This window comes from Chiloscyllium plagiosum, unplaced genomic scaffold, assembly GCF_037043375.1.
Source record: "Chiloscyllium plagiosum isolate Xiang-an unplaced genomic scaffold, Cpla_swu_hap1 HiC_scaffold_9, whole genome shotgun sequence".
NCBI classification, from domain to species: domain Eukaryota; kingdom Metazoa; phylum Chordata; class Chondrichthyes; order Orectolobiformes; family Hemiscylliidae; genus Chiloscyllium; species Chiloscyllium plagiosum.
Genome location: NW_028270147.1, coordinates 94474238 through 94487928, shown reverse-complemented (window position 1 = coordinate 94487928; position 13691 = coordinate 94474238). Strand labels below are relative to the sequence as shown.

The following is a 13691-nucleotide window of genomic DNA, read 5'->3' as shown; positions in this document are numbered from 1 at the left end:
ACACGCAACACATTGCACTCTCCGTCAAGGGCGGGCTGACACAACCGGGGAGCCCTGTTCAATCCTTTCTGGGTCAGTTAAAAATATAGGCCATTCAGCCCCTTGAGGCTGACCCGCCCATTCTAGATCATGGCTGACCATCTGCCTCAGCACGATTTTTCCCCCCATCTCCCTGGGTGTCAGGCTTTTGGGTGAAGTTTGGCACCCATTGACCTATCAGCCAATAGGCGGCAGGATCTAGCACTGAGCCACCAAGGAGTCTCTCCCCACCCCCCAATCTGAGAAGGATCTTGACAGTGGGATATTCAACTGTGGAAGCTTCACAGACCGGCCATGGGTCGACTTACCCCCTTCCCTAACCCAGAGTTAGTGAAGCCCCTGGTAGAACACCCCTCTCCCCAGTCTAGATTAGGTGGAGCAGGCTGCAAGCCTAACCCGCACAGGTAAGTACCCACAATGCACTGGCACCCTACGGTGTTTGTAACAACAATATAACATCCAACCTTTTCTCTGCCAAAATGCTTCGGAGGCAGTGCCGCCGTGGAATGTCACTGAATGAGCACACTGGAAGCAAATGGCAGTGCTCTGGGGGCTGAGTTGATCATCCCACCACAGTAGATGGTGAGACTTAAATTTGGCTCGTGATCAGGAATCGAAAGCTCGTCTTGTGAGTGCTTCCCATGATCTCTGGCATTGGTGACGTCCATCTTCCATCTGATTGAGTAGCATCATTTTCGGAAGGACATCCACTGGCCTTACCTGGTCTGACCTGCATGTGACCTCCCCCCCCCCCCCCACCCTGAGCCCTCCATTAAAAACCACCTCATAGGCCTTCACTCGAGCTAAGGGGCCACAGTTTACGAGGTCTCCCTTTTAAAGACCGGGGAACTTTTTTCCCGGCCCACAGGGTCATTAGTGTCTGGGTGTCTCGTCCCTGAGGCACAGTGGAGGCTATATGGGTCATTGAGGAGACTCAGGGCTGAGTTTGATAGCCCAAGGAAGTGGGAGGGGAGGGGAATGGAGGCTGGAAAGTGATGCTGAGGCTGCAGTCAGATCAGCCACGCTCTTACTGAATCACAGAACAGGCGTAAGGGGCAGAATGGCCTACCCTCGTTCCCGTGCCCTTGGCTGTCCCACGTAACTCTTGACTCCTCTTAGCGATGCAAACCTCAGTTAGTTTCTGATTGTACGGTACAGGTCACTCTGCTGTGACGTGCGTTTTCGTCAACGGGAATTCGCTGTAACGCGGTTCATGAATTGGGGACGCCATTTCTAAAGCACAAACATTTAAAATGTGTGTTGGTTGTACTGCGATTACATCGCCAGCGTTGTTTCAAAAGGTGATTCTTCTATAAGGCAGGGTTGCACAAGAACGCAAGCATCTGTATCTATCGATTCCCCAGTACATAATATCTACTAGTTTCTGCCCACACCTTCCTGATGAAGGGCTTATGCCCGAAATGTCGACTCTCCCCCTCCTCCTGGGATGCTGCCTGACCGGCTGTGCTTTTCCAGCACCACACTTTTCCACTCTGCCCACACATTGTCTGCTGGTGCTGACCTTATCCTGTCTGCTGTTTGTAGTTGTAAGAAGTCGATTTCCATTGCCCTCCAAGCAAAGTGCTGTGGGAAATTCGGAAGCAAACACAAAGAATGCTGGAGAAACACAGCAGGTCTGGCAGCATCTGTGGAGAGAGGAACAGAGTTAATGTTTCGAGTCCAAAGACCTTTCTCTGGAACAAAGAAGGTTTGAGACAGACATCTGGACCGGAAGCGTTAATTCTATCTCTCTCTCTCTCTCTCTCTACAAAGGCTGCCAGACTTGCTGGGTTTCTCCAGCATGTTCGAATTGTCTCCAGCTATACAGTTCCTGTCCAGTTTAGCCTCGGCACATGCAGTTCCATTCTCCATGGGCGCCATGGTGGCACAGTGGTTAGCACTGCTGCCTCACGGCACCAGGGATGCGGGTTCAATTCCCCCCTGGGGCAACTGTCTGTGTGGAGTTTGCACATTCTCCCCGTGTCTGTGTGGGTCTCCTCCCACAGTCCAAAGTTAGGTGGATGGGCCACGCTAAGTCGCTCGTAGTGTTCAGGGATGTGTAGGGTTAGGTGCATTAGTCAGGGGAAATGTAGAGTAATACAGTAGGGGAATGGGTCTCGGAGGGTCAGTGTGAACTTGTCGGGCTGAAGGGCCTGTTTCCACACTGTAGGGATATTATGATTCTACCAATCAAACTCTGGGTCAGCTTCGTGACGTTATAAATCATCTGCAAGCAGATTAAATTGTTGGGCTGGCCTCCTATGATCCACCTTTGGAGTTCGGAATTGGCCCTTTCCGAATGTTGTGCCGGACTCTGATCCCAGAACAGTGTGTGGGCTTTGAGCAGGGGTTAAGGAGTGACAGTGCAGTCTGGCAAGTTGCTGTACCTCTTCAGGAGCCTTTCCACTTCAAACATCGGCTCAGTAGCAGCGACATCTCCCTCTGGAGTGTTTTCTTACACAGAGAATGCTGGGTATGTGCTGCCAGGGGGGGGGGGGCGGTGGGACAAGCTGTTACAATAGCAGATACTGCGCTTGACTGAATAAGCCCTGAGGTGGCCTCTGACAGCAAAACTAAGTAACAGCTCCCAGAAGGGAAGGGACGAAGTAATGTTGGGAGGGAGGCAGTGTGTGGCGGTAATGTCACCGGACTCGAAATTCAAAACCCCAGCCAAATAACCGAGGGACAGATGATCGAATGCCACTAAAGATGGCAGATGGTGAAGTTTGAATTCAACGTAAAAATTGCTAGCCTAATGGCGAGCGTGTAACCACCGCTGATGGTAGTTAAAAGCCCCTCTGGTTCAGTCATGTCCTTCAGGGAGGCGAATCCGCCATCTTTGCCTGGCCTGGTTTACATGTGAATTCAGACCCACAGTATTGTGGTTCACCTTTTAGGGAAAGGTAATAAATGCTGGTCTACCATGTGATGCAACCTTCATCCCATGAACAGATACAAATAAAAAGAGCAGCTGAACCTCTGAAATCCTGTGACTGTGGAGATATTTTAAAGTACATTTAAAAACAAGTCCATGCAGCCTTCAGGCTAGTGACATTCCTATGTTGTGTTGGGATAAATCAGATATATAGAACAGTTGGGATGCTATGTTGAGGTTGTACAGGGCGTTGGTGAGGCCTTTTAGACTCATAGAGTCATAGAGATATATAAAATAGAAACAGACCCTTCGGTCCAACCCGTCCATGCCGACCAGATATCCCAACCCAATCTAGTCCCACCTGCCAGCACCCGGCCCATATCCCTCCAAACCCTTCCTATTCATATACCCATCCAAATGCCTCTTAAATGTTGTAATTGTACCAGCCTCCGCCACTTCCTCTGGCAGCTCATTCCATACACGTACCACCCTGTGTGTGAAAAAGCTGCCCCTTAGGTCTCTTTTATATCTTTCCCCTCTCACCTTAAACCTATGCCCTCTAGTTCTGGACTTTTTTCATTGGAGCGTAGGAAGTTGAGAGGTGAACTGATAGAAGTTTATAAAATAACGAGAGGTATAGATATAGTTGATGGCAGTTGTCTTTTCCCTAAGATAGGGAATTTCAAGACTGGGGGGCGTATGTTTAAGGGGAGAGGTTTAAGAGACGTAAGCAGCAAATTGTTTTCCACAGAGGGTGGTTCAACTGTGGAATGAACATTCTGAGGAAGTGGTGGATGTGGGCACAATGCAACATTTGGATGGATACATGAATAGGAAAGGTTTGGAAGGGCTTCTGCCCAAAACGTCGATTCTCCTGCTCCTCGGATGCTGCCTGACCTGCTGTGCGTTTCCAGCACCACTCTGATCTAGACTCTGGTTTCCAGCATCTGCAGCCCTTGTTTTTACCTTGGAAGGATATGGGCCAGGAGCAGGCAGGAGGGACTAGTTTAGCCTGGGATTACAGTCAGTACGGACTGGTTGGACCGAAGGGTCTGTTTCTGTGCTGAAAGACTGTGTGACGATGATGAAGTGGTGAATGCAGGACAGAAAGGCGAGGGGGGAGTGCTGGCGCAGTTAGAAACCTGGTGTTGTATCGTCCACTCCTCAGAAAGGAGGTCCCCTCGACTCCTTCACTGGATTTGGGTTGTGAGGTTCTGGAACTCCTTGCCCCAGAGAGCTGTGGGGGCAGAGTCCTTGTCTATACTTAAGGCTGAGGTGGATTCTTGACCAGTCAGAGAAGCAATGGCGACGGGGAAAAGGGGGTGTGAGGAATGTTGGATTAGCCCCGATCCTGTTGAATGGTGGAGCAGGCTTGAGCGGGGCCTGATCCTGTTCCTGTATATTACCATCTCGCCCTCCCTAATCTCTACCTCTGCTGTGCATATCTCCATCATGTCAGGTTGTTGGGGTGGAGGGCGCAGGGCAGTTACAGCAGTGCTGAGCTTATGCCACTATCAGCCCTGGTACTCAGTGCCTGGTGCAGAGAGCTGCCAGTCTCACTTCTCAAACGCTGCCCCCCCCCCCCCCCCCAAGTCTGTCTCATTTGTTTTGACTGCTGCCTGATTTCCGATCTGAAGGCAAACTCCCCTGGGCTCCGCTAATGTTCCCAGAGTAGGCCGAAGCCTCTGAGAGTGAGTGTGTGTGTGTGTGGTTGTGTGCATTCAGAATGAAGATGGAGGAGAAACATCAGATTTAACAGTCAAATCAATCAGCAGACAGGCAGCCTGGGGACTCTGTTTCCATTTCTCGAGCCTGCTACACTCGGGTTTCCAGGGAAAGCAGTTCAATTCACAATGGCGCTTCCGGCTGAGAAAGATATTTGAAGAATCGGCCGATTGCCGCAGAGGAGCCTGCGATAGAGCATCGCTGTCGGGGCGATGAGGAGGTCGGCACTTCCGCCATCATTCCTGGGGAACCCTGTCACCACCTCAGATTGACCTGAAAGCCGCTTAGCGAGCGATCTCAAGGAGCGCCTCGGCTTTGCAGAGCAGTCAGTGCAGCAGTCGGACGTTGGCTGCCCGAGATCCTTCGCGCGTCTGCCTGAGCGGGCTGACACAAGGCGTCCATTTGCAGTCTCTCCCCGGGTCTCCGTGACTCCGACAGCGCAGAACGTCCCTTGGAACTCCAACCGGGAGTGGCATCCCAGCCCCAGGACTCGGGGGGGGGGGGGGGGGGACATTTAACCCACGGTCTTCCACTTCAGAGGCGAGGCTGCTCGCGAGGCAAACAAACTAAATCAAGTGAACCCAGCAAAGTAAGACGCTAAAACCCTCCAAAACCACCCATGCGCATAGATAAAACAAAAATAAACAGCTGGAGAAAACAACAGATGTGCAGTGGGAAAGGTGGTAAAACACTTCCGTGGTCTTTCATCCCAGGATTTGGCGGGTTGGTTTTGCAAATTGAAAGGTTTATTTTTCCTCACCCTTCCTTTCTCCAAATGCAACCTCTAGTTTGCAAGAGGTGAGGGGGTGAAAGGGCGCTCAGGAAAGGTCTTTGAGGTATCTAATTCAAGCAGGATCTGCTAAAGGCAAGATAAGCCGCTCTATAGGTTTAAAGTGGCTTACCGCTGAGAAACGAGAGGCCATTTTCTTGGCTGCTGCTGGTTTCTCTTCCAGCCTGAGTGAGCTTGTTCACAACCTGACAACCAATCGCACTTGGGGCAGGCACAGGACCTTTGTCATTGGTTAATGGTCCCGAGTCCAGACCAATCGGCTTCACGTGTCAGCCACACCTTGGTGCCAGTTCGTCTGCACATTTCTGGGACCCACATGACCACGATACCAATGTTCGTAAAAGGTTTCGGGTTTTTAAACTCCCAAAACACGCAGCCAGCCTCGCCCGTCCCTGGGCTTGTGCCTAGTTTCAAACAAAGGCAAAGCACAGGGGATGCTGGAAATCTGAAACAAACATGCTTGGAGAAATGCAGCAGGTTTGGTGGCTACTGTAGAGAGAGAGAGGTGTCTGTTGTTCTCATTTCATTTAACGGTTTTACAAAGCTCAAACAATGAAAAGGAAACAGCGACATAATCGCGATGGGATGATCTGGAAACTGGGTTGGGATACTTGGTTGTTCAGGGTCACAGGGTAAAGTGAAGATGCATTTGTGAGGGGAAGGGGTACTCTCAACCCGAGGCAGTGACTGTATAGCACCTCTGTTAAAGTCAGCGTTATAGGGAAACTGGGGACTGATTGCCTTTGGAGAGTGTATGGACCCAGCGATTGCGAGGCAGCCCCTCCATGTCGAACAGCAGTCCTGCTATTCCCCCGTCACCTTTGGCTTGTTGCTGTGGAAGGGGAGCTGCCAACTGAGAAGCCATCCTGTGAATGTCTATGTCAGCCTGTCCTGAACTGGACCGCACCGCCAGTGCGAAAGAAGGGGTGGCATGGTGGCACAGTGGTTAGCAGCGCTGCCTCACAGCACCAGGGACCCGGGTTCGATTCCAGCCTCAGGCGACTGACTGTGTGGAGTTTGCACATTCTCCCCGTGTCTGCGTGAGTTTCCTCCGGGTGCTCCGGTTTCCTCCCACAGTCCAAAGACGTGCAGGTCAGGTGAATTGGCCAGGCTAAATTACTCATAGTGTCGAGGAATTTGCAGGTTGGGTGGGTTAGCCATGGGAAATGCAAGGTTGGGGTTGGTCTGGTTAGGATGCTCTTTTGAGGTTTGGAGTTGTTGGGCCGAATGACCTGATTTCACACTGGAGGGGATTGTAAAGGACTTAGTAGGTCCCACAGTGCTTGATGACCAGTTACTTTATCCAGAATGCCAATTTGCATACACAGCCAGCTCCCACCAATGGCACCATGCTTGAGCCCGCTTGGTTGGCATTGGCATCAGGCAGGGCATGGGTGAACAGCGTCCTGCCTTTTCTTAGAAATGACGCCATGGGATTTTACTAATGCCATCTTGGAGAGGGTGGGAAGAGGGACCTATGTTCCTTCACGACTTGGTCAGCCGTCCGCCTGTCAGCGAGGGAAGGGCACTGCCTGGTCTCATCGCATGGCATACCTGACCAGGATTCCATTTCCAAGGCATTGGAGCCAATGGATTATTCCGGAGTGAGGGTCAGCGATGTGGACAGAAAGGAAGCAAGCCGGGTTGAGATATGCATTTAGGAACAAGAGGAGGCTGTTCAGCCCATTGAATATAGACTCGGGGGAAGGCCATTCAGCCCCTCGAGCCTGTCCCGCCATTCCAGAAGATCTCAGCTGGTTGTCCACCTCTACGCCATTTCCCTGCGTTGTACCTGAATGAGGACATTGATTTTCAGGAATCCATCAGCTTGTGACTTGAACCTACCCAGTGACTGAGACTCTGCAGCCCTCTGAGGTTGAGAATGCCAAAAAGAAATCACCCCCATTCCTTGACATGGCTGACATCTATGAGGTAGGTGGACCCCGTGTGTGAGGAGAGGGTGCAGTGCAGGGGGCAAGATGGGAAGCCGGACAGGACTGGGTTGGAATACTGGAGTACAGAGTGAATGAAGATATGGATATGGGATGTCCCAACAGCACCCTGGGTAGAGCTGGGGGGTGAAGTTTGCCAAACAGTTGTGGAGTTGGTTGCTCTTGGTGTACGGGGGCAGTAGGGTGCAAGACACTTGTCTCAGGGTCAAACTGGACATCTGATGATGACACAAGAGCCTTGTCTACAAGTCATGGAGTCATAGAGCATGGAAAGAGACCTTTCGGTCCAACCTGTTCATACCGACCATAGTCCCAGCTGCCTGCGCTCGGCCGAGATCCCTCCAAACCTTTCCTATTCGTGTACTTATCCAAATATCTTTTAAATGTTGTAATTGTACTCACACCCACCACTTCCTCTGGAAGGTCATTCCACACACAAACCTCTCTCTGTGGTTAAAAAGTTGCCCCTTTGTGCCTTTCTCTTGTCACCTTAAGAATATGCTCTCTCGTTTTGAAATCCCCCACCCTGGGAAAAGACATTCACCTTATCTGTACCCCTCATGATATTACAAACTCTATCAGGTCATCCCCAACCTCCTACCCTCCAGTGAAAGAAATCCCGGCCTATCCAGTCTCTCCTTATAACTCAAGCCCTTCATTCCTTGTAAATCTCTTCTGAACTTTCTCCAGCTTTAATAATATCCTTCCTATAACAGGGAGACCACAACTGGACACAGTGCTCTAGAAGAGGCCTCATTGACATCCCTTACAACCTTAATGTAACATCCCAATTCTTACACACAAAGGTCTGAGCGAAATGTCCTATCTACTTCTGATGTAAACTTCAAAGAATTATGGACCTGGTATTAGGTCTCTCTGACCTACAACACTTCCCGAGGCCTTGCTTTTGATTATATAAGCCCTGCACTTGTTTGTTTTACCAAAATGCGAAACCTCGCGAGATGTTGCTAGCATTCAGTGCTCATCTCTAAGTGCCCTATAGATGGTGAAGGACACAGCTCCTTCAGCTGCTGTGGAGTAGGCATGTTCCAATGCCTTCCTTCCTTGATAGACTGTGTCACCTGGCTGGACCATTCCAGAGCCAGCCCCATCACTGTGGGGTCTGGAGTCACAGGAAGGCCAGACCAGGTAAGCAGATTAACATCCACTGAAGGCCACTGGTGAATGGGATGGGTTTGATCAGTTGAACAGCGGTTGGGTAGTTTCCTGGTTGTTATAATCGAGACCCAGCATGTTATTCCAAATGTACTGAATCCCTCAGCTGATGTAACTGATGCCAGGAGAGCCCTCCATTTTAGGTCCCAGCATATGACAGGATTTTACTGTCAGCTTTAACATCAGCTGCTGGTTTGACAAGCTGTGAAATGTAGTTCCTACACCTCTCTTCCTTGTTCCTAGCTTGCCTCCTTTAATACGCTCCCTAAAGCCTCTTCCACTATGCTTTGGATCATCTGACTATTAACACCAGAGGGGTTAAATTGGGTCTGATGACCCTATTATAGGTTGGAAATGGGGAAGTGCAATGGGACCTGGGTGTCACTGAAAGTCAGCGTGCGGAGCAGCGGGCGGTGAAGGAGGTAAATGGTACTTTGGCCTTCATAGGGAGAGGATTCGAGTCCAGGAGCAGGGATGTCTTGCTGCAAATGGACACAGCCCTTGCTGAGACCACACCTGGTGTATTGTGTGCAGTTTGGGTCTCCCTGTCTGAGGGAGGATGCTCTGGTTACAGAGGGAGCGTGACAAAGGTTTACCAGACTGGTTCCTGGGATGGCAGGACTCACCTCTGAAAAGAGTAAGGACTGGGTGAGTAAGGACTGTATTCGCTGGAATTTAGTAAAATGAAAGCTATAAAGTTCTAACAGGACTAGACAAGGTAAACCCAGGAAGATGACCGGGTCACAGTCTTAAGGATATAGCATTATGGACTGAGATGGGGAGAGATGTCTTCACCCAGAGAGTGGGGAGCCTGTGGAATTCTCTGCCACAGAAAGTGGGTCAGGGCCAAAACATTAAATGCTTTCAAGAAAGAACTAGGTATAGCTCTTAGGGCTGAAGGGATCAAAGGTTATGGGGAGAAAACAGGAACAGGGGGACTGAGTTTGTATGATCAGCCACCATCTTATTGAATGGGGGAGCAGGGTCAAAGGGCTGAATGGCCTCCTCCTGCCCCTGTGAAGGGCCTCGGGCACGGCAAAAGGTTCTACCTAAATGCAAAACAGCGTTGTTGTCAGTGGTTCTGCCAGCTGTGTTGTCTGTGCGCTGCGGTTGACTCCAAGGCAATTGAGAAAAGAAATGAAGGGGTGATGAAGGATGAGACCGAGAGAGAGATGGAGGGACACACAGACTGATGTCAGTTGGCAGGGATGGTAACTTGTCTCATCTCACTCGGCAACTGTGAGTCAAGTGGAGCTCACCCGGGGGATGGTTTTTGATGGGAGCCCTCCTCTGCTCATTGCCCGTTGTACTCGTGGTGTGCCACTTGGGATTAATCTCTCTTGTACTTCTCCTGGCGTTGCCCATGGTGATGAGATCCCGTGCCTCCGATCCTGCGGGCCCCTGATTGCTGGAGGTGGGGATGCAGAATGGCAGGTAGGCCTGAAAAAAAAGGCAAAGGCCCACCCTCAACTGTTGTCACGGCAATTAGGCCCCCTGACAGAAAAACACCCAAACATTCAAAGGGAGTTGGCATACAGAGACACAAACAAGAAAGACCCAGGAACATGTTTCAGGGGAACCCTAAGGGGTGTCCTTATAGAGGTTTATAAAATCATGAGGGGCAGGGATAGGATAAATAGACAAGGTATTTTCCCTGGGGTGGGGGGGGGGGGCAGTCTAGAACTAGAGGACATAGGTTTAGGGTGAGAGGGGTAAGATATAAGGGGCAACGTTTTCATGTAGAGGGTGGTACGTATATGGAATGAGCTGCCAGAGGATGTGGTGGAGGCTGGTACAATTACAGCATTTAAAAGGCATCTGGATGGGTATATGAATAAGAAGGGTTTGGAGGGATATGGGCCAGGAGCTGGCAAATGGGACTAGATTGGGATATCTGGTCGGCATGGACGGGTTGGACTGAAAAGGTCTGTGTCTGTGCTGTACATCCCTATGACTATATTAAAGTCTCCTTGTCTCTTTATGGGTTGCCTAGTTCTAGATTGTATCCCAAGAGGAAACTTCCTTTCCACATTCCGTTCACCCCACCCCAAAACACGTTTACCTCCCTATCGGACCCCTTGATTGGCGATTCATCCACCGCCCACGTGACAATAACTTTGCATTTGCGCAGCGCCCGGTCACTGGGGTAACCGGTTCCCCAGTCAGGTCGAGCCTTGAGGGGATAAGTGTCTGTCACAGAGTCATAGAGTCACGGAGATGTACAGCACGGAAGCAGACCCTTCAGTCTAACTCAAGACATCCGAAATTAATCTAGTCCCATTTGCCAGCACTTGGCACCGTTGGAACACCGCAAAGACCAAAGGAAGTCCGGGGGTGAGATGTGGGTCCATCAAACACTCCCAGGACAGGGACAGCACGGGGTTAGATACAGAGTAAAGCTCCCTCTACACTGTCCCCATCAAATACTCCCAGGACAGGGACAGCACGGGGTTAGATACAGAGTAAAGCTCTCTCTACACTGTCCCCATCAAACACTCCCAGGACAGGGACAGCACGGGGTTAGATACAGAGTAAAGCTCTCTCTACACTGTCCCCATCAAACACTCCCAGGACAGGGACAGCACGGGGTTAGATACAGAGTAAAGCTCTCTCTACACTGTCCCCATCAAACACTCCCAGGACAGGGACAGCACGGGGTTAGATACAGAGTAAAGCTCTCTCTACACTGTCCCCATCAAACACTCCCAGGACAGCGACAGCTTGGGGTCAGATACAGAGTAAAGCTCCCTCTACACTGTCCCCAACAAACACTCCCAGGACAGGCACAGCACGGGGTTAGATACAGAGTAAAGCTCCCCCTACACGGTCCCCATCAAACACTCCCAGGACAGGGACAGCATGGGGTTAGATACAGAGTAAAGCTCCCTCTACACTGTCCCTATCAAACACTCCCAGGACAGGGACAGCACGGGGTTAGATACAGAGTAAAGCTCCCTCTACACTGTCCCCATCAAACACTCCCAGGACAGGGACAGCACGGGGTTAGATACAGAGTAAAGCTCCCTCTACACTGTCCCCATCAAACACTCCCAGGACAGGGACAGCACAGGGTTAGATACAGAGTAAAGCTCCTTCTACACTGTCCCCATCAAACACTCCCAGGACAGGGACAGCATGGGGTTAGACACAGAGTAAAGCTTCCTCTACACTGTCCCCCATCAAACAATCCCAGGACAGGAACAGCACGGGGTTAGATACAGTGTAAAGCTCCCTCTACACTGTCCCCATCAAACACTCCCAGGACAGGGACAGCACGGGGTTAGATACAGAGTAAAGCTCCCTCTACACTGTTCCCCTTCAAACACTCCCAGGACAGGGACAGCACAGGGTTAGATACAGAGTAAAGCTCCCTCTACACTGTTCCCCTTCAAACACTCCCAGGACTGGGACAGCACGGGGTTAGATAAGCCGTAGAGCTCTCTCTACACTATTGGCATAAGGTGCTCCCAGGACAGGGACTGTAGGGGCTTAGACACAGAGCAAGGCTCCCTGTACACTGTCTACATCAAGTATATGGTGCAGGGACAGCACATACAATGCCTCTAAGACTAAGTGATCTGAAGAATATTGTCTTGCTTCCTCGTAAAGATTGACAGATTGGCCCCAAAGTGGAAAATCGCATGGCTTTGAAAGCCAGTTCCCTGATATAAAAGTTTATGAGGCCAGTTCACAATGAATCTATTTACAGTGACAAGGCTTCCCTTTGGCTGTCCTGGGAACCTGGCCCGCACGCTTTAGTGGCCCACTGTGGTTGTTTAAACTTTATTAGACCTGACTTGTAAAGGCTCCACACGTATATTACTCAGCCAAGATGGATTCTTTCGCTAAACAGATTTTTCTTTTCGCTTGCCACTTTACAGACAGCCTTGGAATGGAGCTGAGTTTATTCGTCAAACGGTATCAGGAGTGAAGCAAAGTGAGGGTCCAGCGTTAAGTGGATAGTGAGAGCAGGGTGTAAGAGACGGGATTGAAGTGCATGGGACATTAAAAACTGAATCCTACTCCTTTTCTCATCACTACAAAGTCTTCTATCAGGATAAACTGAGGCCTTTGTACATATTAAGGTCCTTTTAAAGACCCAAACTATTTCTGCAGGGGCAGCCATTTTAGACCCTCTTGATCCCCTCCATGAGAGACAATGACCTCTTTGACCCTCGACCCTGTGTCGCACGTTGCTTCTGTGGCTGTTTCTTCATCGTTCCCTCATCTTCACCTTTGACCCCGGACACTCTCAGTTGTTGGCCTGACTTTGGACATTTCGATCTGAGGTCCATCAAGTTGCGTCGAGGTCGGGAGTCGTTGAGTGTATTTTGCTGGACAGTTAGTTTCCCCGTCCATCCCCAAGTCTGGCTGGAGAAACTAGCCGTCCTCCAAAATATGTCCAATGACTTCCCTAACCCCAACTATAACCCCTTCTCTCCAACTTTGCTGAAGACCTTGATTGAATTCCCACCTCCCGGATCCGTGCTGCTCCTCCCCTTGAATGCCAATCCCTCTCGGAGTTACCGACGGCGTGCTCTGTGTTTGTGACCCTTGCTGTCAATGCTGCCTCTTCCCTGAGGCCTTCAAGAGGACATTGGATGCCTACTCGGATTGGGCTCTGGGGAAAAACAGCCAGAGATTGGCACTAGCAATTACTGATGGTTTGTAGAGCCGGTCGTGGTGAAGTTTGGCTCCGTTTGCTGCCCGTCCTTAATTGCCCTTGGTCAGGGTTGCCTGGTTGATTCCTTCACAGGGTAACGAACCACATCTCAGCCACATGTAGGCCAGACCAGGGATGGATGGCAGATTTCCTTTCCCAAAGGGCATCAATGAGCCAGATGGGTGTTTGTAACAATGGATATTAGTTTCAATTCAGAGGGAGACAAAGCCCTAATTGTATTATCACCAAACCATTAATCCGGAGACCTAGGTAATGTTCTGGGTTCGGGTTTGAATCCTGCCACAGCAAATGGGGAAATTTGAATTCAACAAAAATCTGGAATTAAAAGTCTAATGAAGACCATGAATCCATTGCCAATACATCAGGTTGACTAAACCTTACCTGGTCTGGCCGACCTGTGACTCCAGACTCACAAGCAATGTGGTTGACTCGTAACTGCCCTCTGGGCAG

At 50.4% G+C, this 13691-nt stretch overlaps 1 protein-coding gene across 2 annotated transcripts in view; it reads left to right on the top strand.

The window, feature by feature from the left end:
- The first annotated feature begins 2302 nt into the window (after positions 1–2302).
- The window catches only part of LOC122548313 (pre-B-cell leukemia transcription factor 1-like), a 214646-nt gene continuing 203257 nt past the window's right edge, over positions 2303–13691 (top strand). The window contains exon 1 of one of the 2 annotated variants that reach the window (XM_087990288.1): positions 2303–2512. The gene's annotated coding sequence lies outside the window, so the exon portion shown is untranslated. The remainder of the gene's footprint in view (positions 2513–13691) is intronic. The other variant, XM_087990287.1, reaches the window with a different exon arrangement.